The following is an 11,699-nucleotide window of genomic DNA, read 5'->3' as shown; positions in this document are numbered from 1 at the left end:
AGATGGTTTAAAAGCTCGGACGTGTGTAAAAATGCAGACATGGGAGACTACTTACAATAGCAAGGGAGCTTTTTAAAATTACTTTTAAAATAATGACAAACCACACAGTAAAACAAAACACAAAGATAAAAATACATACATGGTCAAAGAAAAAAACTTGTAAAAAACGACAGGAAAAAAAGGCAAATTATTTTAGCAAGTAATTATTTACAATTCTATATATAGTTATTCAATGCAATTAATATTCAAGTACATATATACTTCTAATGCATTTATGTGATTCAAGTTTTTTTAAGAAACCTATTATATTTTATATAAACGAATCCCAAGTTTCATTATACTTGTGCATACGAAGTCTATATCTACAGGGAATTCATTCATAGGTAGCAAGTGGAATCAGGCAGCTTTTATTTATTTTTTGCTTTATTTAATTCGTCATATCTTATCCTACAAGAAAATGCCTTTTCGTGCCACAGGGACCCCATTACCTACAGGGTGTACAGGGTTTGAAACCCCAAATGCAATAATGAATATTTTGCTGGCATTTCTGATAATAGAATGATTTGTTGATTTTAGAAAAATGATTTGCTTCATAAGGACAGATGCCTATTCAGAATGAAACTGTATTAACCCTCACCTCAAAATAAATTGCAATATGAGCAATGTTTGTAAAGCAATGCATTGAAACAGTATGACTAACAACCAAATGAAATGAGATGTACAGTAACTGTGCAAGATTCTGGCTTCTGTCTCCCAAGGTGCTACAAAGCAAATGGGAGTGTGAGCCAAGCATCTTTTGAAGACTGAATCCAAACTGAAGAGGACTGATGGATCTATGTGAAATGGCATAATGAGTTTCTATGCAATAAGAAAAAAAGATGCAAGGTGTGCTAACTTTACTCTGATATTTTCTGATTTGCACAAAACAGAAATGAAGTGTCAAACGAATGAGGGAGCCTTTCTTTTTCTTTGTTCATTTCCCAAGTTAGGATTATAATAAAAACACCAAATAATCAATTGAGGTTAAGGTTATTATATTTTTGACCCAAAATTGTAATTACTTTGGATGTGAGGCCATGCTAGGGCTGCCCTTTCATTGCCTTTTCATTGCTTTTTATAGGCATTTTAGTTTAAAGATTTAGCCAGTTGTTATCAATAGAATATGTTAAAACAGATGTTTTCTTAAAGTGAAAGCAGATGCCTCCTTATTTAGAATATAGTTAAATTTATGTCAGCTAACTGAGAGCTAAAACAATGGGCATAATATCTTTCCTTTTCATCTTTCCTCTTATATTGTTCTATTCATAAGATACATGTTTTCCTTTACATAGATTTTGCTACATGATATTTATTTATACTGACAGGAACCAACATTACTATATTCCTTTTATAATCTTCCCTTATTGCAAACATATAATGAAAATATTCCAATAAAATGCTTGCACATGGAAAATTATGACTATTAAATGATTTACTCTACTAACATATATTGATATGTTAGGCTGAACATATATTGATAGTTCTCCAAACTTTCTCAAAAGTATTGGAAACATGTCTGTATGTTTTCATTGGGGACTAACAGTTCAAGTAAAATCCCAATACATAACAGTACTCATGATTTGTGGTTTTGATGATTAGAAAAAAGAATTAGCAACAAAATAAATGGAGTTTTTCTTTAAAGAAAACAAAAAAGAAGATACAACACTACAAAACTTATGGGATACAGCCAAAGCATATTTTAGAGGTATAGCTATAACATATACGATGAAAAAAGTAAAGAAAAAAGACAACAATATATATTATTAAGGGAAGAATTTGAAAAATTAGAATTAGAACTGCAAATGAATCCACAAAAGAAAATACTGAAAAGACAAATGGAAACAATAAAACATAAATCTTTTGGAATCAGAAAAATTGGCACAGCAAATTAAAAGAGCAAAAAAAATTTTTTTAAAAAAATACAAACAAACCAGGAAGCTGGTTATCTTATAAACTCAAAAAACAGAAGGAGAAAAAACTGATAAATAACTTAGTAGATGACAAAGGTTGCTTACAATTTAAAAATGAAGAAATAAAAAAGACAATTAAAGAATACTATAAGAAACTGTATGATGTAGAAGAAATTCCACGGGAGAAAATGATTCAAAATTTGGAAGAAAATAATCTACCAAAAATTTCAGAAAATTGAAGGGTTCTGGAACAAAGGGAAATTGTTTAGTCTAACTGTTGCTTTCTTGTTTTTTGTAATCAACCTTTGCACCAGAGAAATTTCATGCAAGCTTGGGAAACATGTACATGGATGGGATATACTGAAGGAAGGAATAAGGGAGTGTACAGGAATGATTGATGTCTTTCTTATGATGTAATGCTCCTGTTGTCTGATTTTCTTTGGCTAACAAAGTTTATAAAGCAATGCTACCAATTTTCTAATGCATGGGACTTCTGGATGTAACTCTGCCAACATTCCAGATTGTTGGCCATCCAGCTGCTTAATCTGATCAAATAAAGTGCTGCTTGATCAAGAAGTCTCCCCTTGGGTTATCTGATTAGATTGATATGATATCTCAAGTTCAAGTAATGAACTGGGACCTTACAAAACTTTAAAACTATGTTAGAGGAAAAAATAACAATGATGGAACTAACAGAGGCTATAAGAAGACCCAAAAAATGAGAAAACGGCAGGACCAGATAGGTTACCGGCAGTGCTATATAAATCTTTACAAGATACATTAAGTGTACCATTGAAGAACGTATGTAATGAACTTTTGTTGGAGGCTAAACTCCCAAATACATGGACAGAAGCAAATATTACCTTAATACCAAAAGAAGATTCAGACTTTATGATCCAGCAATTAAAAATAATGGACTTTGGACAAAACTTTATAAATATGATTAAAATAATATATAATAAACAAACAGCAAAAGTGATTGTGAATGGAAACTACACAGAGAACTTTGAGATAAGAAAAAGTACAAGACAAGGATGTCCATTATCTCCATTGTTATTTATCTTAACTTTGGAAATTCTAAATAAAAATATTAGACAAGATACAGAAATTAAAGGACTAGAAATAAAAGGTGAAACATACAAATTGCAAGCATTTGCAGATGATTTGCTATTTATCCAGAAGAACCTTTGGAGACGATCCCTAAGCTACTGGAAAAGATAGAACAGTATGGAGAAATAGCAGGAGTGAAAATAAACAGAGAAAAAACTAAAATAATAGTTAAAAATCTCTCAGATAAGAAAAAAAAAACCCCAAACGTCAGAAAAAATAGAACTACAAATAGTAAAGAAGGTTAAATACTTGGGAATATAGTTAACAGCAAGATGTTCAACGATAAAAAAAGATAATTACACAAAATTATTGAACCAAATAAAATTGGACTTGGAAAAATGGAAGAGCTTGCAACTGTCCATATTAGGAAGAATTGCTACTGTGAAAATGAATATGCTACCAAACATTTTATTTCTATTCCAAACAATACTTATAAAACTTGAGGAAAAAATTATTTGAAGATTTAAATTCATTAATTTTGAAATTTATTTGGCAAGGAAAGAAAGCTAGAATCAAGATGAAAATGTTACAAGACGCCAAGGAAAAGGGAGGTTTTGGTTTGCCAGAGTGGGTCTTATATTATCAAGGATCTGTATTAACATGGGTAAAAGAATGGGTAACTCTTAGAAACAAAAGATTGTTATATTTGGAGAGAGATGATTTACAACTAGGGTGGCACGCTTTTTTATGGTATGGGAAAAATAAAATCCATAAGTACTTTCAAAACCACTATATAAGAAATGCATTATTATTAACATGGGAAAAAATAAAATGCAAAATATATCTAAAAATTTGAGGATGGCTTTCAACAATGGAAGCATTTGTTCATCCAAATTTAGTTAATTTTGAAAAAAATAGGACATACAGAGATATTCTAAATTCTGAAGGTAACTTAAAATCTAAACAAGAAATAGAAAATCAGGGTGTCAATCTATCATGGTGGGCATACTTACAAATGCAAGTTAGATATGATAAAGTCAGTGGTGGGATTCAGCTGGTTCGCACCAGTTCAGTAGAACTGGTAGCTAATTTTTTGTTGTCCAGACCCAGAATGGATTTCCGGAAGCAGCATCCACACAGAGAACTGGTTGTTCACATATTTGAATCCCACCACTGGATAAAGATGCTAAACTATGGATTTTATAAGGAGCAAACCATGTTTGATAAGATATTAATGACCTCTGATGAGAAATTAATTAAGAAAATTTATAATTTTCTATTAAATTTGAAAATGGAAAGCGAACAAGTTAAAGAAACAATGATAAAATGGGCAAAAAAGTTTGGATACAATATAGAATTAGAAAAATGGCAAAACCTGCGGGAAAGAAATTATAAATTGACAATGTCAACTTCTTATAAAGAAAACTTATATAAAATGTTTTATAGATGGCACTTGCCACCAGCAAGATTAGCAAAAATGTTTAAAAAACATGTCAGATAGATGTTGGAAGTGCTAACACAAGTCAAGTGCATATTACCATGTTTGGTGGACATGTGCTAAAGCGAAGAGTTATTGGAAAAAAATACATACGTGTCTGGAAAAGATGTTGGCAAAACATGCAGATTTCAAACCTGAATTTTTTAAATTAGGTATAATGCCATAAAAGACTGATAAACAAAGCATATATTTGATTTTACATGTAACAACAGCGGCAAGAATATATTCACACAATGTTGGAAAAATGAAGAAATACCATCAGATGAAGAAATAATTAAAAAAAATACTAGAATGTGTGGAGATGGATAGACTGACTTTGAGGTTGAAAGAAAAAGAAGAAACAGAATATTATCAAACTTGGGACTTATTTTATCAATGGCTAGAGGAAAGAATAAAGGATTCGGAATTAAATTTGTATTAGCGAATGTAAAACTCAGCACTTTTGTTGAACAAGTACTATTGAATGTCTGAAAAAATTAATAAAAATCTTTAAAAAAGAAAAATGCTAGATAACATAATAGTAGTAGTAGTAGTAGAGCTTTTTAGTTTTGTAATTATAAAATGATAATTAATATTGTAAATGTACTTCTGTGTGTTGCAAAAGAAATTGGAAGCTTCTTTTTTCTATTTTTTTTGTTCTCTTCTTTTTCTTTTTTTTCTTCTTCTCTCCTTGCTTCTTTTGCTCTATATTAGTTTGTGTTAGTTTGTGTTATGTTTCCTGTCCTTAGAATTTGGGTGGGGTGTGTACATTTTAGGTGTCCAACCTTTCTGAAAGGATTATTGAACTGGCATTTCTAAAAGCTGGCCTCTGCCTAGGGACTGGGGACTGGGGACGATTTCTGGGGGCTGGTTTCTGTCTTTTTAAGAGCTTCTCCATTATTCCTTTAAGGAAATATATTCTGCCTTTTTAATATTTCCCAGAATATTTCTTTCTCTGGATTCTTCCCACACATGGGAGAAGGGCGGTATAAAAATTTAATAAAACCTAAACCTAAACCTAAACATGTTTCAGTTAAATGTCTCATTTCGGGACAGAGTTCCAATCTGGCAAAATTATACTTCAGTTTTAACAAATTGGTAGGAAATGTCAGCAAGTAAGACTTGGGGCTTGCAGAACTCCTTGCTAAACATTATGAAATAGCCTTGAGCAGGAGTTTTCAAACTTTTCCAGGTCACACAACCTATTATTTATATATCTTTTATTTATCTTTGACATGTTGTCAGTCATTGTACACACACACACACATACACACATCAGTTGTGTAATGATTGTCACCTGCAGTAAGCACTCAGCGCGCGACCACATGACCAATCACAAGCCGAGCAGTATCCTAAGCCTAGTAGCCGGATGAAGTACGCATGCATCGGACTCAACACACAAGCAGCCCACATGCAGCATTTTAATGATTTTTGCCGCCTACCTGCTACGCTTGACAGGGCGATTGTGGACCAAACATCAAATTTTGAAAAGTTACTTTTAAAACTTGGAAAATCTGTCAAAAAAGGTGCCAGAACTCTGTTCTGGTGAGTTCTATGACAAAAACAGCACTGTATATACATAAACCCCAGAATTTATTATTAAGAAAAAAGCTCTAGTGATGAAAAGCTGGCAATAAAATGAAGTTTGTGTTCCTTGTAATTTATTTATGGAAATATATGCATTCAACTTATTTGAATTTCACAAAAAGGATTCCTCAGTTACAGCACTGGGATTTGTGTTGCCTTTTCTGTTTCCCCCTGTTGGTACGTTGTCTGCATTTACTCTCTCTCTAGCTTGTAGCCAATAATAGATAATGATAATGATTTTTGTAATAGAAAAAATGTTTTATTACATAAATATTTATTAGGCATGTATGCATGCTTGTACAATAAATAATGGAGATGTAACAAAAGGTGTGACAATTTAATCTTGTAAGCTGAAACATTTTGTGGGGAAATCACGGTTTGTGATATCACTCATAATGAATCCTTTACTTAGAAATGCTGATGGCCTGCTGTACATAAACATGATGTTTGGCATAATAAAAAAGGCAAAAGTATCGACTTAATACAATGACATTAAATTGGCTTATTTTATTGTGAAAGTCTGGGTGAAGCCATTAAATATTAAATTCTTCCTATCTGCTTGCCTGTGAAAGTGGAATATTTAATGTTTCCTCAGGAGAAAATCTCCCTCAAAAGCAATTTGAGGCACATGTGTAGGACAACCTGGTTGTGAAATCCTAAAATTCTTTTTTTTTAATTAAAAAGTTTTAGAATACATTTTATCTTTAACAAACAACAAAAAAAGAAAAAGAAACCCCCCCAGTCCCCTTCCCTCCCACCCTCCCCAACCCTCCCCAACCCCACCCTCCCTTTCCCCTCCCCCCCCACTTCCCAGAGCAGAATACAGGGTATAAAAATACAAACAATCTTAATCTAGCTTACGCAAACAATCCTGAACTATATAGACTATCGAACTTTAACTCATATAGATAAACTCCAAACATATATATATACATCATATCAATAATTATTCAAAAACAAGATAATACTTTTCAATCTACCCAATAAAAACAATCACAAATAAAACAATTTATATCAATTGTCTAAAGCTGTTCTTCTTCCCAACTAAGCTTTAAATTCATATTATCCTGATATATTATACAAATTAAAATACCATAGATTACTTCCAAACTTAAAATTTTTTATATAATCACATCATTCTTATATTCTTATATTCTATTACCTACTCCAATATTGCCCATAAAAGTATTACAAATTAATTTCAATCACACATAAAACAATTTATATCAGTTTTATAAAACTATTCTTCTATCCAACTAAACTTTAACATACTAAAACCAAGTTTATACAACCTTTCCTTCTCCTAATGTAGTATACAACTTAAAATACCATACATTACCTTCCAGGCTTAAAACTTTCCATCCAAATAACAAAGCATAACCTACAGAATATCAATAAACACTACTACAAATCTTCCCAATTAAATTTTCATAATCATCTTAAAACTAAAGCAACACAAAATATTATATAATTTTTTTATAAGGGTGAAAAATGAATCCCCAAATACTTAATCCTTCTAGCATCCTTATTACATTATTATCTCTTGCAATTATGCAACTAAATCCTCAGGTTTGCTTCATTCTTCCAGAAGCAGCACACCTCTTCCAATTTCTGGCCTTCTCCCGTGGTGATGAAATTTGACCCACTCCTGTAGCTTTCACATCTGTCTGCGTTAACCCTTCAACATCTTGTGGATTCTCTCTGGAACGTTGAGGCTCTCTGTCACCTTTTTTCTTTGTAGACTCCAAAGACGGTATGGGGACTACTTTTAAAACATTACTGTAAAAGTCACGTGCCTTAATCACCGTGGTAAAACAATGCCTCGTACCTTCATAAGTCACCACCATACCCTCTGGTATTTGCCATCTAAACTTAATATCACGTCGTCTCAATTCTTGTGTCAAAAAAGCAAATTCCTTCCTTTTTCTTAAAATTCTTGCTGGAATCTCTTTTAAAATCAAAACTTTTTGCTCATCCATTACAAAATCAATATTATAGGAGGCCTGGATAACTTCATTTCTAATCTTTCTCTTTGTAAAATAAACCACCACATCTCTGGGTAATTTCCTTTGTCTTGCAATCCACGAATTAACACGGAAGATTTTATCTATATCTTCCATTATTTCATCTGCTGGTCGCTCCAACACCCCTTCCAAAACCTCAGAAACCATTTTCATCAAATTTTCCTTAGGATTTTCTTTTAGGCCTCTGATTCTCAAAGCAAACTCCATCTGAGAATACTGTGTCGAAATCAAATCATAATACATTTTCTCTATCACAATTTCAGTTTCTGTCATTTTGGCTTCCATTCTAATATCATTTTGAACAAGATCTTCCACTCTTTCATCCAAAATCTCAATGCTTTTAGCCATATTTGACATTACAGATGTGATGTCTGCTCTCATTTCTGCTAATTTCTCTGTAAACTTCTCCTCCAACTTTTTCTCCATTATCTCAACAAATTGTTGCATTTGCTTTTCCATAGTCTCTTGCAGCAAACTGCAAATCTTTTACTGTAAAAGCTGATACAGATTCAGATGCAGAGGACAATGAAGTTTTCACTGAAGACTGCTGCCTCAGGGCAGGAACTTTAGAAGATATAGCCGCCATTTACACCCTCTATTGTTAACTACGCACTTTCACTTGCAGATTCAACAAAGTCGATTGAGTTAAAGATCAAAACATCATCTTCACCAAAATCTCCTGCATCGCTCTGCCTGCGTCCTCGTTCTCAAAAGCTCTTCCTTGCTAGCAGGGATGGTTGCGAACGCCCTGTTCTGCTCCAAAAAACCCGGAGCAGAGACGCCTCGCAGTCCGGAGCATGCCCAGGCTTCGGGGGGGGCTCAATCCTTCCGCCACCAAAACTCTAAGTTCTGGCGGCCCCGGAGAGCTCTACCCCTACCTGTACACTCACCCCCTCCTCTTCTCCTGAGGTGGGGGCTTCCGAGCCGCCAAACAGCTGATCGGCGCTGTTTTCGGCGGCTCTACGGAGCCGCGAGGCTGACAGCCAAGAAATGGCTGCCTCCGGTGTCGCCTTGCCATCCGGAAGTCCGTGAAATCCTAAAATTCTTCATTAATTTTTACACAATTCAAAGTTATTTCTAACTTTGTGAGTGGGCACATATCTGTGGCTCAATATGGATCATATGCTTTGGCTGCTTTCAAGAAATTGATGTGTTTTCATGTTTGATGGAGCTCATGTCTGAAACTAAGCCTGAAACATTATATTTGTATTAAAAAAACCTAAAAGTTTCAAAATTGATATTTTTGACATCTACAGCTATATAGACTAAAGAATTGGGACATCCAATAATAGAACATCAAAGGTTAGAGGTCTTACAAATGTCAAATTGATTTTATTAGATTGAGGATTAAAAGGGATTAAAATATTTTATTTCAAGTCTACTGGACACCACAGAATATATACTGAAAGAATACATGTCAGTTTTTCTTTGCTGGTGATGTAACAAAAATGAAGAGTCATTGATATTTTTTGGAATAATATTTTTACATACAAAAGTAGATTTATAGGAAAATCTTTTACTATTAAAGATTAAAATTTAATATTTAATATTATATTACATTATGTTCCAAAAATTTGTAATCAGACTATTTTTATGATTGTACCAGACCTGTGATGTTGCTTAGAGAATTATTCTGAGAAACTGGAAAAAGATATTCTTGATATTAAGGAATGAATTCAAGAGGTATGTAATTTTTCTGTTTTTGAAAAGGCAATTGCAACATTTTAATGAAAAAATGACAAAATATGTTTCATCTTCAATAAAAACAGATTAAATAAAATAAACTTCAGGGATATACAGAGTTTGAATATTATCTTTACACAAGGTTGGCTTTAAAAAGTTTCTTCAAATGGATTCTACATCCTTAAGCAGTGCATTTCATTCCTTAGGGCAAGGGTGTCAAACTGCCAGCCCACAGGCCAGTTGCATCATGCGGAAGCCGCACCCACCCCAGGTCCGGCAATGCATCACGTGATGTGGCGAGTTTGATACCTGTGCCTTAGGGTGTGAGCACATATACTGTATGTATGGATTATATGTAATATATTATGCAATATATGCAAAGTGTAGATACTTTTCCATTCCAGAAAGTGATAACTTACTCTGTTGGAGTTTTTTGATAAAATTTGCTATTTGGCATTGCTCCTGCCTTTTCTTCAGCACTTCTTTAGAATGAATAATGGAGAACTTCAGGTCCAAATCCTAATAGAAATATTATATAAATAATTCTGCAATGAACCATACAACTATTATGCAAAAACATAGGTTTATGGAACACATTTTATAAATATTACAGGAAAATATTTTTTTTTTGGTTTGTAAACCATAGCAGCTTCAGGGCTTCTAATAAATGTACATTACATTTCATCATTTTACATTTCAATTTCCAATTGGAAATTGGAAAACAATTTACTCCTGTACATTATAAATGCAGTTTGAAATACAGTAGAATATGAAACCTGGGGCGCGGAGCTTATTACTACAAAAATCAAATATACTGTAATTATCAGTTTTGTTTTTTAGCTACAATGACTAGTCTGGAATCAATTTTGGAGATAGCTTCCTTTTCCCTTGCTGTCTTCTTTGCTTCTGTTTGAGTGGGTTTCTTTTACATTGAGGTAATATGTCCCTTAAGATATAACTTAATCAACATTCACAAATGACAGATTCTGATTAGACTTTTCCAACAAATACTGCTCAAGTTCTTCCATAAGTCAGAAGAAACCCTGTCATCTCTCTTCTGTCTTCTTCGGAGAACTCTAGGACAAGTCAGGGAAATGTCATTGCACCCCCTCCTCTCTTTCTGCCTCCCTTTGATGATCAGTTGCCCAGGCAATACTTCTGTGTAGTTGAGTCATTGTTTGAATTACTAAATTCCGTAAACATTGATCTTTGTTCTTTTCAACACTTGTATTAAGTATTATAACTTAAATGCAATGTAACAATGTTATCGGATGACTAAGGGATGATTGGGAAGGTGAACAGAAGTCAAAAAAATAGTTGAGAGTGAGGTTAAAAATTGCAAAATGGGGACTTCAGGAATGGCACACCTGGAAAGCTGACATTCAGAACTCATGGAATGACTCAGGGAGAGATCAGAATCAGGATACCAGGGGATTTTATAAAAAAAATTATTTGGCCAAGGAATTTGGTAGAAGTTACAAAAAATGTGTCATATAAACAGCTGCTGGATGACTCACAAAAGAGATCTTAGCTGGCCAACTAAGATTTTTGACTTCTCAAGAAGAAGGAAGGAAGGAAGGAAGGAAGGAAGGAAGGAAGGAAGGAAGGAAGGAAGGAAGGAAGGAAGACTTCCTTACCAAATGAGCGATGCTGTGTAAGTATGAGCAGGAATTATTATTACAAACAAACAAACAAACAAATAATCTTAATAAAATTAAAATACAAAATGTTGGGGTTGGTTTCATAGTTTCACATGTCTCTCTCATCATCTGCTAATGCAGAATTGATTATTCTAGTCCAATTGCATTTGCAGGATTTCAACAGCACAAGTTCAGTCCTTTCATGTGTGTGTGCAATGTCATGATCTAGCATCATGGCAGTGCAATGCTGCTTTTGACATTTGTTCCTCTCTTCTTCCTTGCCTGCAGA

Source organism: Vipera ursinii, assembly GCF_947247035.1.
Source record: "Vipera ursinii genome assembly, chromosome: 2".
Lineage (NCBI taxonomy): Eukaryota > Metazoa > Chordata > Lepidosauria > Squamata > Viperidae > Vipera > Vipera ursinii.
The sequence above is the reverse complement of the archived record's forward strand: the minus strand, read 5'-3'. Positions refer to the sequence as shown.